Here is a 5,182-nt window from a genome sequence, read left to right as displayed (position 1 = left end):
CACACTACAGCAGGTTCAAATAAGCATGGCAAAAGTGCAAAAGATATCAGGTTCACAGACTTAACATAGCAAAACAAGGCATGGCATGAATCTACTAAATGCATAGAACAAAAGTCCCTTACTGACCATGAGCCAAAAAGGATCAGAAGCTATGATGGCACCCATGTAAACATAACAAGTTTCGTTAACAGGTTTCAGACTTAGCAGAAAACAGAGCATGGCAGAAACAGACATTATGAGGGCATCTTGGTGAGCTTAATGCACTCACCACAAGGCAATGCATGACAAAACAAGCATACCTACAGCAAGATGGCATGTTAAGCTATCCATGGCAAGAGCAAATACATAGCATGAAAGGATCAACAACAACAAGCTTGGCAAAATTGAATAACACGTAAACAATCTGCTAGAAATATTTTATAGCAAAAGTAGAGCAAGATTGAGTCATGCTATGGCACTCCATAATTGCAAACAGGGGCAAGGATGTATAGAGCACAACTATATCTACAAAACATCCTTACTGAACATCACCAAACGAAGCACGGATCTCTATGTAGCCACAATGATACATAGCGACAAAATAACAGCAGTCACAGACTTGGTAAAATTACTAAGTCCCTGAAATCAGAAACATCACGAAGCCTAGTTTGCATGCTTGTGCTAGTCACCACAGAGATCACAAAAATACATGGCATACACCTCTGTAAAGATGGCATGGCATACATCAAAACACATGTAGAGCTCATGCCCATAAGATGCACACATCAAATGCAACAAATATAACAAATCCTCATGTTCTGATAAGTAACAGCAGGTAGCAGCATATAGCACTCTTGCATCGGAGATATGGGCATCAAGATGGACACGAATGAACATGGCACAATGGAACAAAATGAAGAGCATCTCGAGACGAACATTTCTACATGTTACACGCACGAACGGAGCTATATGCAGAGAGTTATGATGCAATGAACAGAGGCATATAATGTAAACAATATGGGACTTGGAAGAATTCAGGGGAGAGGAGAAGTCAACCCACTGTCCAGATCTGGGTCGGGCGCTTGGTTAGGGCTCGCCGGGGTGGCTGCCGGAGACGGAGGACAGGGCGGCCGGAGGAGGCGTCGCCGGGGAGGAGGAAGAAGGGGCGCGGCGCCGGCGACGTGGGGACGTGGCGGCGCGGGTGCGGGCGCGCTCGGGCGCGGCGAACGGCGGCGGTGCCCGCGGGCACGGGCGGCGAGGAGCGCCGGCCGGCGACGAGGCGGCGCTGGCGGAAGAGGGCGGCAAGGCAGCGGGCGGCGCCGCGGGGAGGAGGCGCGGGCGCGGCTTGGGCCGCGGGGGCCGGCCCCGGGCCTCGGCGGGCCGCGGCGTACGGGCGACGACGGGTTGCCACGTGGCAGGCGGCGATTGGGCGTGGGGCGGCGGCGGACGTGTCCGGCGGCTGCGGAAGAAGCTTCCGGCGGCGCGGAGGGGAAATGAACTAGGGTTTGACCCGGATTTCGGAGGGGGAGGTGTTTTTATGGGTAGAGGGAGCTAGGAGACTCCAAATGGAGCACGGTTTTCGCCCACACGATCATGATCGAACGACCTAGAGCATGGAGGTGACTTAGATGGGTTTGTGGGCTGTTTGGAGGGGGGTTTCGCTGCAACACACAAAAGGACTTTGCGGTTACCCGGTTAACCGTTGGAGTACCAAACGACCTCCAAATGGAACGAAACTTGACAGGTGGTCTACCGGTGGTATACCAAGGCCACTTGGCAAACCTCGGTCCATTCTAAGAATGTTCAACACCCGCTCACTAAACGAAACAAGAGGGGTGCGCCGGAGGAGGTGGGAGTGCCGGATTGCAAAACGGACAACGGGGAAAATGCTCGGATGCATGAGACGAACACGTGTGCAAATGAGATGCACATGATGACATGATATGAGATGCATGACATGAACAAAATGCAGAACGAAAACAAAACCCGACCATGAAGGGAATATCATAGCACATAGCCGAAAATGGCAAGAGTTGGAGTTACAAATATGGAAAGTTACATCCGGGGTGTTACAACCGAGTCTCGCGAGGATGACCCAGCCGCAGAAGCGCGCGAGCCATCACCATCCTTCCATGCTAGAGGTGGCACGGCCCTGGCAGGCTGCTGGGTCTTAGGGATTGCGGTCGTCTCCTTCTTCTTCTTCACCACCGGCATTGGCCTAATCGTACAAGTGGAAGGCATCCAGATACTACAACAAGAACAGGGAACAAAAGATCAAGGCGGAGCACTTACTGGTCCAAGGCGGCATAATCCCTCACCCTCTTCTGAAGTAGCTTGCCCGCGGGCTTCGCAGGCTGGGGCACCAGCGCGCGAGCCCCAGGGGCAGACAAGGGCACGGCGCCCAGATCTACAGCGGCGTCGGCCAGCGATGAAGCGGAGGCATTGCCTCGGGATATCAGCGCCAATCTGCTCTTCTTCAGGACCCCTGCCTTCGGCTTCTTAGGGGGGTGCGCCCTTGGACCTCGTGGTGACCCCGGCGGAGTGCGGTGACTCCCTCACCGGGTGCTCGCCGGTGTCGTTGTCGTCAGGGAGGGTGCGGAGGAGATCGGTTTGGCGTGGAGGAGAAGTCTCCCCCACCCCCTCCCGAGTCGCCTCCAAGTCTGACCTCTCCTCCTGGTCGGACTCGCCGGAGGACAACGTCACCGGGGAGCCCGGGGGCCCGGTGGGCGCCAGTGGTATGAGCCCGCGCTCGTTGAAGATAGCCATGGCGGCGGTGATCTTTTCCCCATCCGAGCAGCAGTATAGCAAAAGATGAGTATATGGTTGGCAACCTTGGTCCTTCCCGACTAGGAGGCGCAGGACCTTGTTCAGCTCCTCTTCGGGCAAGTCGTCCGAGCGCAGCCGGAGGTCGCCTCCCTCACCAATGAGCTTCCACAAGGGGCACGAGCGCGCCTGGAGCGGAGCTAGGCGCTGTGTCAGGAACTCCTTGACAATCATGGCCCCCGTCATCTTCTCCGCCTTCGGGTCGTACGGCTTCAAGTCGGCCACCATCTTCTCCATCAACTGCTCCACCCGAGGATCATTGAGCTTCTCGGGAGACCATCCCTCGTGAGGCGCTGGCATCCCAGTCGGCAGCGCCAACCAAGGGTAGGAGCGCTTGGTGTCCATGAAGATCCACTTGTTTCTGAAGTCCTCCACCTTCTTCCCGGCTCGCGAGAGCGTGTTGCTGCTATTGGCTGTGACGAAGTTGGCACACCCCGAACACTAGCCCTCCTTGACCAGGAGGTACAAGAAATGGCAGAGCGGCGCAACGGACGGCACCACCCCGACGAATGCCTCACAGTAAAACGCAAAGATCGACAGGAGGAGGACGGAGTTGGGATGAAGATGAAGGGCGTAGAGATTGTAATGGCGAAGGACGGCTTAGAACAAGCCGGAGAAAGGGGGGACCAGCCTCATGAAGACGTTGTGCAAGAACAAGGGATACGAGGTACTGCCCAAGGTTTCCCGCTTGACGGAGCCAGCCCGGAGTGCTGTCTCTCCCCCTCATTGCTGCTGCCCGTGGTAACCGGGAGCGCAATGGCGAGGTTCTTCTCCATGACTATAGACGCGCTCAGGGCAGGCTCGAATAAGGCGGGTGAGCGCGCGGCCTTCGCCTTGTTGGTGGCCATTGGCTGCGGGCTTGGGGGAGAGTTTTGGTGGATCTGGAGTCTCTCTGGGGGAGAAGGAGAAGGGGATTTGGAGCAAGACGAAGGAGGGGCAATGAAAGCTCTGTAGCGGGCGCCAGCCTTTTTGTTAGGCAAGGATGATTATCGAGGCAGCATGGGGAAGCGGAGGCGCCCATGTCCCATCAATCACCATGCGTCAACCGAGGCCGCAGGCGGTTGGGACCCGCGGCGCTCCACACTTGCCCTTTGGCTTTGCCTCGAAGCCACGTTCGAGCGCGCCTTATGCCCGGGGGCTACTGTCGGCGTCCTGGGAATGGGGGTACCCAGACTTGCCTGCCTGCGGCCCACGGAGTGGCTCGGTCAATGGCCCGGTATGGCCCAGCTTCAGCAACAACAACCCAAGACCCTCGCGAGGCGGACGACACCAAGACCTCCCTGGGGCGGCCTCATTAGGCTGGCTCCCGAGGAGCAAAGATATCTATGCAAGGTGCACCTCGCGAGGTTCACATGATGTGAGCCATGACGACCAAGGCCAGGTGGGCGCCAGTTTCGTATTTGGTGCTAAGGCGGCAAGCGCAGGCGCGGGGTCCCAAGGAATCAACCAAAGGTTTCCATATCAGTGCAACAAGACCAAGACCGCCAGGACGGCAGGACGAAGGTCATCGCGGAGCCCACCGCAGCGTCACCACCAGAGCCTTTTGCAGGCAAAGACTACTTTGTCAGGATAGCTTGTACTAGTTGTCCCCCTTCAAATTTGGCCGTTGTGGGATCCCTTCCCGCCTACATTTGGGAAGACGACCAAGGCCACTATAAATAGGACTTAGCCACCACCATAGAAGGGAGGGATCGATTCCACCCTGACCACCTCACCAGCTCTTCGAGCTCAAGATCACCTCACCTCTGGAGGCTGTTCTACCACTGTATTAGTTCATTCTTCAGCCCTTTGAGGCAATCAACCACAAAGCTTGAGTAGGGTTTTACACCGCAAGGTGGCCCAAGCTAGGATAAACTGCCGTGTCTCTTGTCCCTTGGGTTCGTCGAGCTATGCCTTGGAATCGTTAAGCAGGCAGACTGGGGAGGGAGAGTTCTTTGCACGCACCCAGAGTTCGAACCTCTCAAGAGTCTACCGAACCCTGAATCCGACAGACTCCATCGATCATGTCGCCTAAGAAGAAGCCCGGTCCTCCAGCTCACCCATCCACCTCGAAGGCTCCACCGCCCGCGGCCTCTATGGCTGCAGGGGTGCGGAGGCGCACGAGGGCGCGGACGCTATTGGGTAAGAGGTCGGAGCAGGCGGCGCCATCACCACTTCCCCCGCGGGTTATGCAGGAGCAGGAGGTGCCAGAGGAGAGCAGCATCAGCAGCACCCCGACGGCCATGCTCCCCAAGGTACAGGTGAGGGGGCCACTCCATCTGCTCCCCTCTCCCCCACCGACGGGCACAACCACAACAACGGCGCTCGGACCGGGGCGAACCGCCGCCCCCACCACGGGTGCGGTCGCAGTGCGTGCACCTCCCCCGGGACAGGCCGACCA

The sequence above is a fragment of the Aegilops tauschii genome, chromosome 3 (genome assembly GCF_002575655.3).
Source record: "Aegilops tauschii subsp. strangulata cultivar AL8/78 chromosome 3, Aet v6.0, whole genome shotgun sequence".
Lineage (NCBI taxonomy): Eukaryota > Viridiplantae > Streptophyta > Magnoliopsida > Poales > Poaceae > Aegilops > Aegilops tauschii.
Note: the sequence above shows the minus strand (reverse complement) of the source record.